At 42.3% G+C, this 21,108-nt stretch overlaps 1 protein-coding gene across 1 annotated transcript in view; it reads left to right on the plus strand.

Moving 5' to 3' along the window:
- The window catches only part of disp1 (dispatched homolog 1 (Drosophila)), an 85,669-nt gene that overhangs the window by 22,905 nt on the left and 41,656 nt on the right, over positions 1-21,108 (plus strand). Inside the window, exon 3 of the mRNA XM_068708715.1 lies at positions 1,484-1,561. The gene's annotated coding sequence lies outside the window, so the exon portion shown is untranslated. The remainder of the gene's footprint in view (positions 1-1,483; positions 1,562-21,108) is intronic.

Genomic DNA, 21,108 nt, shown 5'->3' on the forward strand with positions numbered 1-21,108 from the left:
CTTCTTTTTATTGTCTTTTCATAGGGTACGGTTAAATGTGACATCGTTGATATTTCCCTATTTTTCTTTTCTTTATTTTTTATTTTAGCTCCTCTAGTTATTGTATCCCATATTTAAGAAGGTGGGACATGTTTGTGGCCATGTTGTATATTTAAAAACAAAAAAGTAAAATATTATTTGGTACATGCTCATTTGATTTCGTTCTTTTCAACATTTCCAAATAAAAAACGATGGCTCTTGAAGCCATCGTTTTCTTTTGTCTTAGTGTGTCTGTGTCAGTGATGTCAAACCTGATTGGCCTAAACCTAAACCTAAATTGGCTGAAAGTCCCTCCTCCTCTCATCTGTCCACATTTGAACTCCCTCTGTTGCTACCACTCTCTTCATCTCCTCCCTATCGACGCACACCTTAGTAATTGGTGATGTGGACCATATGTCGGCTTTGAATGGCCTTCTGTTCTGTAGAGTCGTTTGACATACTCAAGGAAATATCATAACCTTGTTATTAGGCTACTGGTACCTTCCTGGACTGGCGTCACAGGCGGGGGGGGGGGGGGGGGGGGGGAGAAGTCCGCTGGTTTTTTCACCTCTTTCATCCTCTTCATCACCACCTACAGCCCTTTTTTTTACTAAATACTGTCAGTGATGTCACCTTAAGTGTCCCCCTCAGACCTTATTAAGGGACTGAGGGGAGCCTTCAGTGGTGGGACTTTTCGTGGAGGGTCAGTGTGTTTTGAAGGCTTTCATTCGGCACTTTGGCTGTCACCATCTTGGTTTTTCACAATCCGAAGCGACACGAGGGGGCGGAGCTAAGTAGGGCTTGGCCATATAGAGACAATTTAAATATTGCGATATTTTTGACTAAATACCGCAATATTGATATTGCAAAAATACTGTATGATTGACCATTGGTGCTTTCACAAAATATTTACACAGTGAGACTTTTGAAAAATAATAATTGGTAATGTGGATATGATTAAATTGATGAAGGATAGAATAGTCTAGTAGGTCTGTAATCTTTTTACTGTACTGTAGCCTGTAAACACAACTCTTGTACCATATTACGAAATCTAAAACCGTAATCACGATACCGATTTATTATCGATATAGCCCTAGAGCTAAGCACAACTGGACGCTGAACAATATTTCTTTTGTTTCAGGGACATAAATGACGACTCACTGAAAGGGTTGCCATGCGTTCTTCTCTTCCATCACTTGTTTTGCAGGCTACTGTTTGAAGCTGGAAAGCTTTGAATTGCTTGTTTCCAGAGGATTTTTATGGAAAATGAATTATATATATATATATATATATATATATATATATGTATATATATATTGTCCTATTTAAAGTACAAACACACCCGTTGAAGTTTTACTTTCTACATTCTTGCTAAAGCCAAGTCTTTGGTCCTTGGATTTTAATGTATCGTGAAAAACAAAAACAAACCATGACGGATGAGTCTGATCTCTGTGTCTCTTTACAGATGAATGTGTCTCTGTGAGGAGTTTGAGAGTCTGAGCGCATGAACAGATGCAGAGCATGGTCCTTTGTCATCCTACAGGTAAGACATGTGACACTGGGTCTAGACCTTTCATACACCGGTTACTGCATCTCCTCTTTAAACACGGTCTACATCACGCATACAGTCATGATGGACACATTGACGACTGCTCTTACTGTAGAGTACATTGTTCACTGAAATGTGTAACCCAAGGTTTAATGAGGGCCTCTAATTTGTTAAATATTTATATACATTTTCTATAAACACGCTTATAATGTGTTATAATCGGCTTATTGCACTGTATAATCATAACTATAAGCACTCATAGATGTACATAATGCTTTAAAGCGATAATCATAAGCATATTATAATGACTTAAGGCTCATAAGGATCATAGTGTGTTATAGTTCCCATAGTTGCAATACATTAAATATATTTTTTATCAAGCATCATAAGCACATTTATAGTGCATTATAATGTGATTATTAGTTATTCATTGTTTGCTTTAAGTAAAGTAAAAACATCTCATTAAATCTATGCACAGCTCACTTTATCTGCGCTGTACTCACTTCACAGGCTGAGGTCACTATGTCTTAATCAGAGTCCCTTGATCACAAGCAGCCGAACAAGGAAAACATGGGAGAGAGTTAGGAACCGAGCAGTAAAGCAGCCGTCCCCCGTACCCCACGTCCCCCACATCCCCCACGTCCCCCACATCCCCCACGTGCCCCGCGCTGCTGTCTGGCGAGTCCAGACAAGCCTCCGGTAAAAGGTGAGGATGTTAGTTCTCCACCGCGCTACAGCTGGGTCAGTGAGCAAGAGGTAAATGGCTCACCGACCGGGGGGGGGGGGGCATCTATCTCTAAGCAACATTTTAACGCAAATCTGGGGTCAATCCTGGGTCGTTTAACACTCGAAACACACTTGTTGGATAATTTGTGGTCGCTGCCGCGTGTGATAGAGTTTGACTGTTGGCAAATTATCCCCACCAAGAAAAATAGTACCAACAGTTCCCTTTACCTCCTCCCAACACATGACTTCATGTTGAAGTATAAATCTGAACTCTAAAATCAGCGGTGCAGTCTGGCATGCACAAGTAATCACACACACACACACACACACACACACACATTTCTCTCTCACACTCACTCAATCTGTCTATTGGCTTGCTGTGACCTGACCTGCTGAAAGGCTTTCAGGGCCGCGTCAGTCAGCTCAACAACTCTCTCTGTTCAGAGCCTCAGCGGGTTCAAGTTGGACGCCAGTCTGTCCTCCTTCCTCATTCTTTCACATTGGCTGCCTTGTCATGTTAACATACAGAGAACACATGCACACCGGTGTGTGTGTGTGTGTGTGTGTGTGTGTGTGTGTGTGTGTGTGTGTGTGTGTGTTTGTATAGAATAGATGCATTCAGGTTACAGGGGATTTGTTCGTGGTTTCGTTACCTTTCGTGCGTGCACTTGTGTAAATGCTTAATGTGTGCGTGCCTGCCTTCATTTATTATTGTGTGCAATCATTGTGTGTGTCTGTGTGTATAATCATTGGTGCATTTTGAGAGCAGCTAAAAGGAGCAGCTGTGGCTGCTTTGTAACACGCTCAGCGTCTGTAGTTGATTCTGCCGGGCTGCGGGCCTCGGCGCTGCCCGGCCCATCCTCTCTCCTGCCCGCAGCTGCTTTAGACTCTCCCTTTTTAGCAGACTGCTCAACCTTTTTGAGAAGCTTTCTGGAGCCCTGGAGGAAGTAAACACTGACCTTAGTCCAGGGCCAGCCCCGTCTCAGCCAGGTCATAAAGTGGAAATCTGCAAATAATAATGGTTAATTATTAGATTTTGGCTTTTTTTTTTGGCGGTGTTGAGACTCGTACATTTTCAAACAACTTTTCCTCCGCATGTGTTCCCCCCTTCGAGTGTCGTCATTTCCTACAGGAAATTGTGGTCATAATCAAGTAGACTGAAATTACAGGGGAATAAAGTGGCGGTCACACGAGGGAAGTAATTTGAGGTAGTTGGTAAAAGATCCAAAAAGTAACTGTGATCAACAAATTATACCATTAGTCGAATTATTAACTATACTCAATGCAATGTTAAATGCTCCTCATGAGTCCAAGTGACTAACCGTTACCTTTTTTGGCTACAATGCATTGCAGTAAGATTGAAATCTTGGATTAGGTTTATTTGTATTTAAGAAGTTTTTACAGTAGCCCCCCCCCCCCCCCCCCAAAAAAACCCAAAACAACACTTTGGTGCTATTGACTCAGTTCTACGGTACTAACATTAAAGGTCGTAATCTTGAGAATCTAGCAAGAGTTTGCTAGATTCTTTAAGTGATCCAACCTAAAACTGCAGCACTAGCTCCAAAAAATGCTACATCTAGCAAGAGAGTCTCCAAGTCAGCAACACTGAGCCATGACCAATCAGGCCTCACGCCAAAGCCACTCCCCCAAAATGATTATTATTATTGCATTGTTCTGGCATGTGAAAAGCCCCAAAACCCATGGATCTACTCACACTGGATTTACACAATTCTATTTAATGTATCACTTGATATCTGAAGCAACCCCCCCCCCCCCACACGCGTGAGTTTGAAGTTTTATGTAAAATAGACAACAGCAAAACATTAAGCCGAATACATCATTATGCCATTACAAAGAAAAAAAATCCACATGTTGATTTCGAAACTAATGTAATCCGTTTCCCTCTGATCGTGACTGATAAAGTGACTCTCATTTATTTTTTTCCAACTCATTCAAACAGTCATTCTCAGATGGATTTATTTAACAGTGGAACAACGGACAGGGCAAATAAACACAACACATACCAACTGACTGAAAGCCTTCCTGAAGGATCTGGTGGTTGGTCCTAATGCTCCTTAGCTTGCTGACTCAAACCAGTCTGCCAGTAACCAGCCAGTGATCCTCCACTCCCTGCTCTCCTGCCGGCAGCTGTGTTGACTGTCTAGTGCATGGGAACCCCTGATTACTAGGCAGACTGTACAGTTGGGCTGTGCCCCCCCCAACACACAGACACAGCACACAGCCCTCTTAACTTTGATCGTGGAGAGCTGTAAATGACTGCAGCGCCGTCATCCATGGCCTCCGGTTCTCCAGCGGGCGTTATTAGCCTAATGAGTGGTTGGGAGATGTTTATCTCTGCTACGGTGCGTCTGTCTCAAGACGCCTCTGGCAGCTGTTTCATGTCCTAAAATCGTCATGTTGGCAGAGACAACAACGCGTCTTTTCTCTTCATCTCACTTCATTAGAAGCGTCGGCTGCGATGGCTCGGGATGATGCCTTCGTTAAAGTTTATGCTTTGTTGATTTTTAATAATCTGTTGTGTTTGTTGATGTGATAGGGCGGCGCGAGGACAACGCTCCTCCATGTAACAAGACACAGGTGGAGTGAAATGACATCAGTGCACATGCTCAGTTGGAGGCGGCTCTCCAAACAGAATATGATTTTACGAAATGCGTCCACAATTGAAACTACATATTAATATCAAGGGACAGTAAATGTGATGAATAACTGTTATTGTTGAAACATTTTGGGATTCATTAATAGAGTCCTGCTTTGTGAACAATAACAGATGCTTTTCAAAATCTCACACTTGGTTTTCCAAATGTTTTTAACCTGTTGAAATTGATTGTAAGCATATAATAATTATTAGCCCACATACCATATTTGTCCAATTCTATCAGTGAATCTATGGCCAATTCATCTCATTCTTTGCACTCTTTGCAACTGTGTTGGATGCAGAAGTTTGTCTTAATAGAAACTAGGCTTGTACTACACAAGATTTCAGGATGTCTGGTCAAAAAGAAGTTAACTAGCCAAAGAATCTGATCAAACATTTGAAGCCAACGTTTGATAGTTGACATCAAGTTGCAATACTTGCAGTAAGGTTAAATACCCAACTGTACAATTTAAAAAATCAGTCTGTCAGATGTCTTTGACTCCTATGTGTCTGTTTTAATAAAGAGTCTGTGAAAGAGTAACTCACAAACCACCTGAGGTCACACTGATAGTAAAACCCGAACAGTGTCTCCATATGGCGTAGTAACAGTACGTATTGAACCGGTCTCATGTATAATTCACGCCTATTTATACACGAGTCGGAGAACCATTTGCTTTGAATTCACCTCCAACTCTCTGTTCATTCTGTAGCTGTTTCCAGACAGGAAACAGATCTTCTAGCCAGGGAGCAGGAGAGGAAATGATAAATGAAGGCAAGGCACGGACGCACGGCTTCAGATCAACGCAAATCTGAGCTCTGTTTATTGTTGTAGGGGCTGTGGTTTTGTTAAAGAGCAACCGGCTTTGATCACAGCAGTAGGAAGTCCAACCTATACATCTGTGTCTGACACCGAGCTGACCCGCTGCACATGCATGTGCGAGTGTGTACACAAAAGATTATTTTTCCAGTAACAGATATCCAAACGCATGGATTTTTATATTTCATTTTTGGATTTCCTCACTGCATAGAGCTCTTTAATGGAGTAATGGGTAAGGACTTACTTGTGTTCTTTCTCACTGGGTTTCCCACAAAACACTACCGGCAGAAATTTTCTTTCCATTTTGTAAAGACGTGTAACTAAACAAATACTGTTGCTTTAGACAATTTTAATTTGGCTGCCCCTGGAATTGGCCTGTTTTGTTGTGCCTCTGAAAAAATGCCTATTGGATTCCTTTTGTGGAGAAGTGGGTGAGTGGGAGAGATGAAGCCTGGAGGGACATGTGTATTCATAACACCAGTGCCTCCTTTCTTTTAGTCGGCATTGTCTGGTATTGTGGATCCTCTTTGCTCTATTGTCTTGTGAGTTCCGCTGGTGGTCTGTCATGTAAACAGCTCTCAAAGGGGAACCTTCTCCACTCTCCTTTTCAAAGCGTCTCTTTCTGTGGTCATCTTCTTGACTGTCTGTCTGTCTCTTGTCCCCATCCCCACTCATTCGGATTCCCAGTCTGAATAAGACACACACACACACACACACACACACACACACACACACCAACCGCTCTAACCATTACCGGCATTGCGTCAGACCCGGTGCGAGGCCTCGTAGCGTATTGGGGTTTTAGGTGCCAGTGGGGAAGGAAGGACCCTGCTGGCTTGTCAGCGTCTCTGACCCCTCCGTCACAATGGCTCCCTCTCCCCTCCCACTCATTTCCCTGCCAAGCTGGGAAGAGTAAATATTTATCATCCCCCGCAACAATGGCCTGCTTGCAGGAGAATGAGACTTTGACCGGAGCTCATGCGAGCCCCGTAGGCAAGGCCTGTGTCTGCTGGGGCCTCAAGATTGGTTGCAGGAAGATTAAGATGGAGCAATACATATTCTAAGTCATCATAAAGGACTGCTGTTCAGACACTTAAAGTAAGGCTGAATCCAAGGCCGAGTTGGTGAAAGCAAGAGTTTGATTTCACATAAAACTGCAAATTAACTTTTGTTTGAGCAAATGCAAACCCCTTAAAAAACAAAGTTTGTTTGTTGTCGTTCCACTTTTGATGACCTCAAATTATATTTAGTAGTCAAACTCATTCTCTTTTTTCACCACTCTACTGGTGTGGTTCTAGGGATGGCGGTGTTGGGTGGTCGGCAGGTCCAGACTGAAACATCTCAACATCTGTGGGATGGATTGCTGTAACATTTAGTACAATCATGCATGGTTCCCAGATGATGAATCATAGTGACCTTGGTGATCCCCTGACTCCTCCTGTGGCACCACCATGAGGAAGACATTTGTGGTTTGATGTATTGGGACTGACATGAACTTTGGTTCAGACATTCATGGCCTCCTGAGGATAAATTGTGACGTTTGGCGAACACAGACTTATACACTGCGTAACTGTTTACCAGAGCAAACTCAAATACACTCTGAGCATTTCGCTAAAAGGAAACTCGATAAAGTAGCGTACAGTAGCTCAGGCTATACAACAGTTTTGCTTAGACGCACTGTCAGATGCTGGTAGTTGGTCCTATGCCAGCACGAATCTATTCAAACCTTTAATTGAAAAAATTGCTGCAACTGTCGCAAACTTGCATCGCTGCCAGTGTATATCGTTTTTAATTTTTCTTGCCTTATGCCAAATTATTTAATATAGTGTTAGCTATTCAGATTAGCCATTCTGCACATTTGCAACCACAACAAAAAGAAACCGCATTCTGCTTGTGGACTGTGGAGGAACAAAAGTACAAGGACAATCAAACTCTTTACAGTTGCAGCTACTGTATGTAACAATAGGTTCAAGTCATATTTAAAAACTGATGGCAGACAAACAGTAAAATTCAATGGGTAGATTTGCGTTATGGGCTGTCTCTTTTCCCTGCCCCTGAGACACATTCAGCTCCTCCCTCCTGTCCTCTTCTGAGTAAGATGAGGAGAGGCTAGCTGTATGGAAACAGACCATACAGAGGAGGGCCTTTGTTACCTTCGTCACATGCCAACACTCTAGTGACATCAAAGGTCTCAAGGCCTGGCGATTGGTGCAGAGGCTGGCAGATAGATGGACCCGACATTGTCATACAGTACATGTGCACAGAAAGAAAGATCGACATAGATTTTTGAAGAGGGCAGAATAAGAAGGGAGCATGAGCAAAAACGTTATTTATGCCTGTTAAGCATCTCAAAATCTGAGTTTCTGTCCTGTGCTTCCCATAAAGACACTGACTAATGTGAGGACATAAGGACATACAGCATAGTCTATCATGGCACATGGAACAGGGCCTGGTATTCACTGCAAGCAGACACAGTAAGATATACAGTAGAAAGAACACTATCTCAAATAAGGCTGGCACCATATCAGATTTTCATAACATCGTTATCATGGCCAAAATAAATTTTTGATAATGATAATATGGAAATAAATCTATTATGTATAATAAATTCTGTCATCTTCTGCCTTGTATTGCGTTTTGTCTCTTTTTTTGGCAAATGAATTACACTCAAAATAAGAGTGTTGGGGGGTGCAGATAAAGTATGTAACAATAATTGTCTACATATGAAAACCCTTAGAGTAACTTTATGTTAACAGGAGGCTAAAGTTGAGGCTTAACATACACCATTCTAATGGGACAACGTCCCCATGGGAAGCCCAGTCTGAATTTGTTTATCTAGCCCCCTCTCTCTATCCCACCCACTCCATCCCTTCAAAATAAAAGTCTCATTAAGTAACTATATCGTAAAAAGAAGTTCAGGATGAGGGTTGTTTGATTAAATAAAAGTCCCCAACTCCTACTGTATGACAACAAGAAACCAGGGATGGTCCTAGTCTTTCAAAATAAATGCCCCAGAAGGTAACTATATCTTAATAGGGAATAATATTATCCATAAAATGAAACTTTTGAATGACAGTCATACAAATTAAACCCAACTATTCCTACTACTTCCCATTCTTAACACAGATTACAGCCAGAAATGCAGTGGAGTGTCAGCTTTAAAAATAATTAAAACATTCCTTATCTCTTATACATATACAAAACTCCATAGTTTCTACAATATTATCATATGTGTATTATTAACACGGTATTAATATTGTATTGTTAAATATCACAGTTATTGTCAAAATTGGTCTTTAGGCAGCAGTCTTCAAGCATCCTTGCTGCATCTGTCGGGAGATGAAGCAGAAATTCCTCGACTATAATTCAGCACAGAGTGTCATGTAATATACGATCAAGGAAACACCTGTTTAAATGACTAACGCAGAGCATATGACAAGCAGATGCTTTTACACATGTTCAGTTTGAGGCATAATTAGGCAGTTAAACATCCCTCATGGTCATGTGTAGAAATGCTGGACCGACTCAGTTGCTAAATATTTTGTCTGTTGTGACTTAAAGAAGATTTTGGGGATGTGATGCTCCAATTCAATAAACACACATTCATCTTTTCTTAGCTGATGAGAATACACAGCTTGTGAACCAATAGTAATTAAAAAGGCAGAATCCAATCGAGGACATCAGCTTGTTGACGCGCTCCACCTCGCCGTAGGCTTGAAGATGAGATGAGTTTTGGCTGAGATCCATAATGAGCCTTTAATGTCAGATATTGATATATAGATAGTGAGGCTGGTGCCTTCAAGAAAACTTCATGTCTGTGAGACTCTTGACTTTTACTCTGGTTACTCTCTTTGTTGGAAACCTGTTATTTCATGTTTTTGTTCGTTTTATATTTTCATGCAAAGTTATACATTCATGGAAAGTGACCAGCATCAACCAAATTAGGAGGCTGGATCTATGAAGAACTTTGTGCTCTTGTTAACAATGTTGTGCTCTTGTTTTAGCAGTGGTGGACTGTAACTATGTACATCTACTCAAGTACTTTACCTAAGTACAATTTGAGTTACTTGTACCTTACTTGAGTATACTTTCATCTGATATTGAATTTGGCCTGTTTTCAAAGGCTATGATGTCGATGACACCGGAAACAATTTAGACAAAAACAATGCAAGATCCGATTCTTCCAAAAATGAAAGCATAATAATACACGAAGAAGAAGGAGATGTGCCCTAAAACAAAAGATGAACAGAGAAATGATGCGACACTATGAGTATAAATGACGAGCTGGTTTGATGATCTTAAAAATGAGTAACTCAATTCATTGGAAAATCATCAATCTATTTCTGTTTCTGTGATCTAGGCTACCTGAAAGGTCCTAGCGGTACTGACCAGGTCCTTTCTGCTTCATTGAATCACTGCATAATAAATCAGCCCAAAACATATGAGAATCATTCTTCCCCATTGACTGCAATTTAGCATGAATGGAAGACTGCAATTACCATATGCATTAGTATAATGTTGTTGGCACATTATGGATGAAATTGATGCTGTGCAGTGTGGGAAACATCAAGAGCAACAGTCTTGGCAGATGGTTGAGCATTCAGAGATCAGATTCGGAGGAAGTACTTCTTTCCAATCCTTCTGGATTTGATTCATCTCACAGCCTGTGTATCTGTCTGCCTATTGTGGAAATCATTTGTAGAACAGGTAAACCAGAAATATGCTGTCTAGATCACAAAATATGTGATTCATCAAACCAATCTGATTCGGGCCCCCTTCCAAAGCCACATGCAGGCTCTTTAGGATATACCGCCCCTCATTGAGTCCTCCCACGGCTTGCGAACTACCCACAGACTGTATATAAGAAGTAGACGTAGTCATTGTGACGTCACCCATTGGTCCTTTTGAAGCCTCAAGTTTAGAGATTTTGCCGTCGCCATCTTGGATTAAGGTCATTGCTATGTTGTTGTTGTTTTTTTGCAAATGATAAACAGAAGTTACCATATGGGGAATGTGGAGGAGTGACAGAGATGCCGTATACAGCTCTGGTAGCGACAGTGATCTGTCAATCACAGTAAGCCCCGCCCTAAAGCATACCCTGCTTTAGGGTCTGTTTGACTCTAAATGGACCATAATTTACTAAATGAACATCATGCTGTACTGGAGAAGACTTGAAACTAGAGATTGAGACCATAAACTCATGTTTACAATGTTTACTGAGGTAATAAATTAAGAGAGAAGTAGAGTCATTTTCTCATAGACTTCTATACAACCAGAGGAGTCGCCCCCTGATGGACACTAGAGAGAATGAAAGTTTTATGAACCTTCCACATTGGCTTCACTATGCAGAACTAGAGGTTGCCGCCTGGAACAACCTTTGCATATTTTTCTTGCAAACCAATCAAAACAGACTTGGCTCCGGGAGGGGACTCTTAAAGAGACAGGCGCTAAAACGGAGCGATTCAGACAGAGTGTGAATAAAGGTGAAAGTACGAGAACAATAAATAGGGGTTTTGAACATAAAAGCATGTAAACATGTTCTTGTAGTAAGAAAACCCGAAAATAAGCGTGATATGTTACCTTTAAGACTTGGTGGATGAGCATCAATCCCAAAGCTACAGATGTCATTAGTGTACCTCTGGTCCTCCCATTATAATTCCTTATAGGGGAGGCCCTTTGACCCAAAGCATGATGTAATTCCAAAAGCCTGTCACTAATAATTTCCTCCTCATTTTAATGACTCTGAAATGAATGCCAGGCCGACACTGGGCCCGTCATTTTCAGGGTGTGGAATTTCCCCCTCGTCTGCTTTTATAGCGATTTTACACTGTTTATAAATATTTATGGCCATATACAGACTGGTAATGAAGTCAGCATTGGCGAAAGAAACTGGACAACTTTTCTCTTATTTTCATTTTTTGAGCATTACTGTTCCCCTCCGCTGCCCCGCTCCCGCTGCCAAAAGAGCTGTACCCGCCATTAAAGTCATAATGCTAACAAGTTGTTTTCTCACATTAGAAAGAGAAGAAAAATTGCAAACAGACCCCTCGGTCAGATGAGTATGCGCACACATGCCCGGAGGATGCTGGCGTACCCTCATGTGTCCACATTCATGTCTGCTCTGCAAGTGGTGGCATGGACGGACTTGGTTGAGGGATGAGGCGCAGACGGGATCACACATCTGTACCCGCCTCCACACAGCCTCACCGCTGTGTCACACACACACACCTGTACACACAAAGACACCTGTTGGCCCTTTCTTCCCTTCGTGGTACTGTATCGGTTTTCCGTTTGATGTGGAGTTTGTTTATGGTCGTCGAGGCTCAGTGGCCGCGGAGGAGTCAGATGTTGTGTGAAGCGGACGAGCTGTCGGGACAAGAACGGAGGCACCTTTATTGTTCCAGGGTGTTTATAATCTTTGATTATCAGAAAGATCTGGGCTTTAGGAATGACAAAACACCCACTTTCGCGTTCTCTCATGTTGCGCGTCTGTTCTTTTTTTCTCCTGCGCACGCATGCATACACACACATTTTATGCACAGGATCAGAGCCAGCTGTGTGTGTGAGAGAGAGAGACAGAGACAGGAGTACTTATATGGGATTATTTCTATGGGTCCATTTGTCAAAGCGCACATTTATCATGGAGCCCACTGGTGTCAGACCTGCTGCTTTCCCACCACGTCTCTATTACGCTCCGCTGCTACTCGCTTTGACACTCAACACCTGACCTGACACACACACTTAGTCACACATAGGCGCATGCTTTTGCACAAAAAAAACAAAAACGTGCACACACACACACATTTGCACATAATAGCTAGATTTCCAGTGCGTGAGACCCAGCCGTAAAAGATGAATGAATTGGAAGAAATGGCTGAAAGAGTGAGAGACAGTTCATACTCGTCAAGCTGAATTCACCACATTCGTGCTTTGAGCGTTTTCTCTTCTTTCCCATGCTTCAGCAAAGTGCCGCTGGACTCTAGATGCACTGCAGGCTTGTGTTGTATTCAGTCCCTGCAGTGTGTTTCAGTAATGAGACTTGATTCCACCATGTTTTGTTTTTTTCCGCCATTTCCGCATTGTGATTAAATGATCTTGAACCAGAACCATGAACTCAGAAAGCATCCTTCAGCTGCTCCTCAACCAGGCCGACGCGGCCTTGAGCTGTCTTGACAGCAATCATCTGCTGAAGTGCTCTTGAGCAACACGTTGTCCACATTTTCTGTTGCATATCTGTCTCTTTTAAGCTGCTATCCTCTAGAGCTGTTCAGGTTGTGTTTCAGTTTTTGGGTCAATACCGTAGACTGTGTATATGAAGAGGACGTAGTCATCGTAACGTCACCCATTGGTTTGTGGACTGTTTTGAAGTCTCGAGTTTGCAGATTTCGCTATCAACATGTTGGGGTTTTTTTGCAGCCAATGAAAGGAGGTTACCATATTTGGAATGTGGAGGAGTGACATAGAGACGCCATTTTTGTCTCTGGTAGCGGCAGCGACCTGTCAGTCACTGTGTAGCCCCGCCCTAAATCATACCCTGCTTTATGGTCTGTTTGACTCTAAATGGACCATAATGTACTAAATGAACATCATGCTGTATTGAAGAAGACTTGAAACTAGAGAAGTTGTCTTCCAGTAGCTGGTGAAAAGTAATGAGGCCAGGTCTGCAACTGTACTTTCGTGTGGTCTATAAAATGTTTTCAGGTTGTTGTTGTTTTTCTCATGAACTTTCAAAATCAGAAATATATTTAATGCAGGGTTTCCATGTGTCCTGGAAAACCGGAAAATGGGAGGAAAAATCTAATCCTTCCTATAGTTGAGAATGAACTACTACATCTGAAAGGGCTAAGTTATTATGTTATGTTCAGGATCATATTAATGTCCGTATGGTAGTTTATGGACCAGAGTATTTTGAATGCTCTGTTATTTTGTGGAGATGCTCTCACAAAACATGTATTTGGCCCTAACTCAAGAATTCATATGAGAATTGAGACAATTTCATTCAAGTGTTTAACAGGATAAAATGATGAAGTGATGATGTTTCGGACAGACTTTTTCTCTGCTTTGCTCTCAAACTTGCGGCAAACTGCGCAATACATAGTTGGAGTTTGGCCCACATCTTCCAACGCCACCCAACCGATAATAGAAACGCTTGCTTGCGCTTCAGCTCATAAACTTTACCCGCTGACATTTTTTTGCGAGTACAACACAACAACACAACTCTCAACAGAGATGAGAAGGAAGTGAGATGGCTCACTCTTTAGCTAATTCCAACTTCAGCTTCGGAAACATGTGATCGGGTAAGAGAGTAGCTCGATTTTTGAATTAAATGGTTAATTTACCAACACAATTGCCTCTTAAATGGTCAACCTCTGGTTTACTTATCTGCCAGTTGGGAAACAAAGGAGAGAAGAAGAAAGACACTTTCATGCTGTCAAGCCCATATGTGTTCTGTGGTCGGGGTATGTGTGTTTTATTTGTTACAGTTTCTTTTGTTCATTCACGCTTTACTTTATCACTGCCGTTCATTCAGTGTTTCCTTTTGTCTTGTAATTAATGCAACCTGTAGCGCAGCCTGCGTTTTGTTTTATCTCGCTATCGAGAGAGAGAGAGAGAGAGAGAGAGAGAGAGAGAGAGAGAGGCTATGTTAATGTGGAGGTGAAATGAACGTTCGTGTTGGACTGGCAAGTGTGTGTGTGTGTGTGTGTGTGTGTGTGTGTGTGTGTGTGTGTGTGTGTGTGTGTGTGTGTGGAGGGGAGAGCAGCTGCAGAGGCCCTGGTTCCCGTCTTGCTGGCGCACACTTCTCCGCAGGGAGCGGGAAGGGCTCCAAGTGCCCTGGGCTTGGCTCTAACCGGCCTCAGAACCAGACAACACACACACACACACATGCATACATACCTCACTTAACATGCATACATGCCTCATAACAACCTCTAGCGAGCTGTCACTTACTTGTTTTCTGCCTTACTTCCTCTTCACTTCAGTATTTCTGGCCCACTGTATCATTTTCAGCTCAATTCAACAAGGTTTCTTGGCATGGATTAGCATCTAGGAAGAATGGGCTAAAGGGGAACAATTTAGCCTAACGAGAGTAGATGCTGTATAAATGTGTCTCTCTATCTAACATGCACATAGTCCAGCTATCTGGAGCCAGAAAGCCTTTTCAGTCGGTCCAGTTCAGCTCCTTCCTACCCAGCTCTGTACCCCAGAGGGCCCTTCAAGAGCCCACTTGTCCTTCAGTGAGATGACAAACAGGATGAAGTCACTCCGTTTGCCTTGGCACTGGTGTTTTTGCTTCAGGCTCTGCATTGATGTGCCAAGGGCTGTGTTCTCACAGCAGAGCGTCGTGCCCAGTGCTCTCTGAGAGGAACAAGGCCATAACAACTCCAGTGTCCTCTGTGTAGCGCGACACATTGCAGTGTGGGACGGAGCAGCCCAAACTCTAGCAGGGCAGGAAACATTTCTTTGTTGCCTGTCATCCGCAGGGGCTAGTACATTGAACAATTCAACTACAGTATATATTGCCATTTCCCCTGTGAGCCACATTTAATGGTTGGAAACTGATACCTGATTGCCTCAAAAGATAAAATCTTCCAGCATGTGATTGGTGGTAGTTGTAGGTTTAAATTCTGGCTCTAGTTGAATTTGTTGATCCGGTTCCAAGTCAGTAAAATAATGTGATTTATTCAAACTAATTTCTGACTGAACTGTGTTCCTCTTTTTTGTTGTTGTTGTTGTTAGTACGAAACAATCGGATGCCCTGACTCGCCTGAAATGATCAGCGACTCTTTTTACGTCTGAAAAAAATGTGAAATATTATATTAGGTTTATAATGCTTAGCGAAACTGAGCCATGTCGCTTCATCACACTGCAAAGGCCATGTATGTAATGAGGTACTGCACCCTTAAACAGGTTTTTGTTCAGGCGTTATGTTGCCTGGTTGTCCGTCCAGTTCATTCTTTTAAATGCAATATCTCTGGAACATCTGGAGGGAATATCTTCCTAAACTTTGCCGCATACATCCACCTGGCCTAGAGGATGAACTGATTAGAGTTCAACCGTCGCTGTGACCTCACAAGACTCAAGAGTTGATACGCTAATTATGACAATTTCACTCAAATGTCTAATTGGATAAGATGATGAAGACTGCAAACTTGACTGGTTGGCAGAAGCATAAAACTGCAAGGGGATAGTTCTACTTTAATATGTAAATAAAATATGACTGTACTGTGACATTTCAGGGGTTGCAAATGGCTCAACAAGTCCTCTACTGTTTTAAATCAAACTCAAACTTTCGAAGGCCAATGCTGACGTTGGATTCGACCGGTTGGGACCCGGTTTGGACCCGGTTGGGACCTGGTTGGGAAATTTATATATATATATATATATATATATATATATATATATATATATATATATATATAAAAGCATGCTGAGGCCCTCTAATCAGATCAGTCACTGAGCGACTCATGCACCACACATCCATGCTACGCTTGTCCTGCAGTCCGCCCGTCAAGTTCAGGTTGATATGTGAAACCCACGATGGAGCCAGGTCTCTGTAAAGATGACGACAACAGTCAACGACTTCCCGTTGCTGGGTTAGCCCGGTTGTCCTGTGACTGGACATCAGGCAGCCAGGAGATGGCTAGTGGAGCAGCCTTAGGTCCTAGCTGGGTTAGCTTAGCTACCGTCCCGCTTCTGGTGGCTTCTGGTCTGTCCCAGTGGTCGGAAGACGCCTTTGAGCGTTGATCGTGTCAAGGTCCGATACCAGTACCTTCGCTTCTCAACAGGTGGAGCCACGATGTGGTGAAACAACAATAAGCATCTCTGCTATACACATTTCTATTTGAATGTATTATAAAGTCAGAGATTTAGTTGTTCGATATTTGATTAATTACGACTTTTCTTGCCTACATGTTTAAAAGCTATACTTAAATGGATTAAATAAGGTATATGAAACATTTCAGATTCATTACTGGACTCAGATTCAATACAATGATGCTTAACTGGAACACTAGGTAGATGGCTTGTTGTACCTGTATATCTTAATCTCAAAGGTCAGAACGCAGATGGTCCCTGAGATATTGCTAATCATTCCCTGAGCTAACATGACATCCTCTGTCCTGGGACCTTCACATCGGAACAGGAAAACCTCCCCCCAACTCCCCCTTCAATGGGGAGAAAAAAGGAAGGAACCTCAGGGAGAGCAACACAGGAGGGATCCCTCTGTAAGGATGGGGTGAATAAGATACCAATAGCGACAAAACAGGAAGAGAGCATGTGATGAACGTCCTGTGAAGTGACGTTCAGCCCGTATATTAAGCTCATCTGTCCACGGTAAGGTCGGCGACGCGGAGACCCTCAGAGAGCAGATGATGACTGAGATGGGGAAGGGGCTTTGAAGTGGCCTGGAAGTCGAGGAGAAGTTTCTCTCCTGGCATTGTCTGCATTCCAGCTGCTGACTGAGGTGACACTTCAGCGACACTTCAGCTTACATATTTCTTTTACGTCTGGAGTTTTCGTTTGGAGAAAGAAAGGGAGAGTGTTTTTATCTCTTCTCCCCCTGTCTGTCTCCCTCCCTCTCACCCGTCCCTCTTTCTCACCGCTTGTTTCCTTAAACCCTCCTTTGTTTCGTCCTTCCTCACATCTCCACCTCTGTCTGAGTATTTCTGACTGCCAAAAGGTTTATGACAGCAAGATGTGATCTCACACCTCCTCTGACATTTTCATCCACACACACACACAAAAAAATCTTTTTCCCTTTTTCTTCCCCATGGCCATCTAGTCCCCCACCGCCGGAGGCCCCCGCAGAAATCTGACACACAGATGCGATCTTTCAACTTTTATCACAGTTTTTCTTCAGAGCCATGTCAGTCCATTTCTGCTCCACATTCATACTGTCAGACATTATGTGCGCCAGGCTTTCATATGCTGCCTCAAACCGCCTTTGACTTTTCTCTTCATTCAAGTCTTCTAGATGTTTCTCCAATACACTTACTTTGATATGTTTTCCCACCGTCGCATTCACCTGTGTAAGGATGTCGGTTTGGTTTCAGAGGTGTGGGAGACGGAATAAGTCGGGGGCTCTTCCAGCTGACAAAAATAGCTTTGTAGATGCAAATTTTTTACACCCTGTACATTTATATTAACTATCAAATTACACATTTTAGTAGTGCTGAAACATCTGGTTGATTCAGTGAATAGTCAAATCAATTTAGTCATCGATTCATTATTTAAAGGACCCAGTGTGCAGGATTAAGGGAGGACACGAGAATAGATACTTTGGTACCAAGTCGATGCCAACATTTTGAAACCTCGACAGCACTCGTCTTCTACGGTACCACAGGTACCACAGGTACCAGGTCCGAGACTAACGGCGTCTACAATCCGAAAGGACGCAGTAAACGCAATAGCGTTTAAGAATAACGTTACATTGTGAACAACAAATCTGTATTGTATTTGGAAGGAGGAAAGCTAGTGAACGTTAGCTGTTAGCAGCCGGTGGGCAGCACAATCCTGTGAAGCTAACGGCTAACGTTTAAAGGATAGTTTGGGTGTTTTGAAGTGTGGTTTAGCCTTTCTTTTAGGTGATTTCAAATGTTTGCTGCTGCCCCCGTCCACCGCAGTACAATACTTTCCTCCGGTGCCGGTACTCCTGTGTGCTTCTCCAAATGGGGCATGCCGACCACCATCTGCTGTAGGTAAACACAGTCTATGGTTAAGTACCTCATACAACCACACTTCCCAAAAAGTCTACCCAACCATTTAACAGAGGTTGCATTGAGTTTCATTCTGATGTGTTGAAGCTCTTATAGTTCAAATGAATATTAGGCGAAGGTAAATTATAACATTATCATGACGATTTCAAATCATGACGAGTTCAAACGTTATCTTGTACATTTTAAAACTTTAATAAATGCAGTTGTTTAAAGGATATGTTTTCACATCAATATAAAATAGATAATAGAGAGGGAATTAGGACCTGTGAAAGGCTCATTCTAAGCTCATGAAAACACAACAATTCTTAGATTCAAGTGATTGCAAACTTATGAAAACATAATAATGAATATTATATTCCATTTCTGCCAATAGAAAAAATCCTTCACTCTGGTCCTTTAAGTCAGTTATCAAGCAGAAATGACAAACATGCTCTGGTTCCTGCTCCTCAAATGTCAGCCAGATTTTAGTCGTTGGTCGAACAAAACAAACAATTTTGAGACGATTCGATCGATTATTTGGAAAAAATAACGCATTAGTCGGAAGTAAAATTAGTGTTAGTTGGCCCTTATCATAATGAAATTGATCACCTTGCCATCTATGACCAAAAAAGTGCTCTCTAAATTTTGGTGTTGCATAATGTATATAAAGTGGGCGTTAGCATGTTTTCGTTTGTGACTCAGAAGAAATAATCCTTGCATATACTGCCGTTGACATGATGAGGCCGGCCCAATCGCACAGAAGTATGCTCCCTTCCCAGAGGTTGGGCTACAAAGTGTTTGTTGAGTAGGGACGGGGGGGCTTCTGGCTTTGTGTGTGTTTGTGCAGTTCCTAAAAGGCTGTTCTCGTCCTTATGAGCAAATGCTAACTTTGGTCCTCAAAGAGGAACTCTCTTCCATTAATTCGCACACACAAACATCTGTCCACCAAATTCCTTCTAAACAGCCCTTTTGTGTGAGTCGTCTGTCTCCGTCCTCTCTGCACGTCCGTCCATCTGCCTCTTATCCTTCCTGTCCTTGTGGCTTTCCCTCCTTCCGCTCTGCATAACTTCCCCGTGGCCCTGATTGTGTCCAAGATCAAACCAGGACTGTTCAAACAAATTAAGATCTCTTTTCTCCCTCTTCGTCAACGCTCCTCGCTTGCCGGACTCTTCCTTTGCGGCCCCCCCTCTCCCCTACTTGATAAGGACCCTACGTTTGCATACCACCACTCTCCCTTCTTTACTTTTTCCTCTCTTGGTCCATCCCTCCCCACCCCTCGCCCTCTGAGAGACAACAGACAGAGGAGTTGTGATTGAACTGTGTCTTTTCCCAGAGTGTGAAGTTGCTCAGGCACTTGAAAAAATGGAAGAGGTAGAGGTGGAGAGCAGGGAGAGAGAAAGAATGGGGTGATCTTTTTTTTGAAGAACGACAAAAGGCTGCTCTAAAGCCCCTAACGCCATGTGAAATCCTCAGGAAAAACTGCCCTAATTAGAAGGCTGAGCTTCGCTTTGTGCCAAAAGTGTGGATGTTTTTCAATCTGATAAAGCAACAGCAGTGAAACAACAGGCCTCTGCTTCTAATTTTTAAACATTGTTCCTTTGCCAAATAATTGCAGCTGGCCTGTACTGATTCCGCATGCAATAGAAAACCTGATGATACACTTTTGCTCATATTTAAAAAAATAATGATCTAAATAATGTTGATTCTAAAGGCAAATTTTACAATCAAACAATGTGATCAGCATTTCAGTACAAAAGCATCTTCCCCCTAAAGCAAAGAGGAGCACTTTCCAGAGACTATGTAAGTGCTGCTAGCATGGCTCTAGAGATTCATGGTGCCCAGATGATGAATCTCAATGACTTCGGTGATCCCGTCCCGTCCCGTTAAATTCACATTTGTGATTTTAACTGACATTTCCTGGTGATTATTGGATACGATGAGGCACTCACAGTCAAGAAGCATTATAATAACGTTGGTTATCCCTTAACTTTTCGTCTGGCGCTGTCATCAGTACTTTGGTTTTTGACAAAAACTAATGATGTTCCCATCAGCCTCAGCTACACTTTGTGTCTTGCACAAACGTTGGCAAATGTTAGCATTTTAACGCCTTAAACTCAGGATACCTGCTAAACACGAGCACATTGAAATTTAAATTGTTAGCATGCTGACGTTAGCATTTAGCTCAGCCTCGCAGAGCTGCTAGCTCTATAATTAGCCCTTTTAAATTGTTCACGGTCCTGCCAATTTATTTTGCAATCGCTTATAAATAAAAGGACACCTGAGTACAAGTGTTCACTGTGCAGACATGAACTGTGTGTGAACGCCTTGTATTATTGTGCGGTTCTTTGTTTGTCATGCTGGATTCATGCTCAGTGTTCTGTTATACATTCATTTATTATACTATACATATGAGCTTGTCACTTGCACAACAGTTGGTGTTTTTGGTTAGCTGTGATCACAATATTTTTGTTAGAGAGAGGAGAAGTGAGATTTGTCTCTCAGTGCAGAGGAATGATTCTGATTAGAAGAATGTCTCAAAGGAAGGAGAGAAGTGTACTACGGTTTTAAATGTTTTGATTTTCTTCTTTTTAATCAGATGATTTCAGCTCCGTCAGTTCTTTGCTGTGTGTGAACTGGTGATGTAGCG

This window comes from Cebidichthys violaceus, unplaced genomic scaffold (genome assembly GCF_023349555.1).
Source record: "Cebidichthys violaceus isolate CVI_PGR_0920_01 unplaced genomic scaffold, fCebVio1.0.p SCAF_14, whole genome shotgun sequence".
Classification (NCBI taxonomy): domain Eukaryota; kingdom Metazoa; phylum Chordata; class Actinopteri; order Perciformes; family Stichaeidae; genus Cebidichthys; species Cebidichthys violaceus.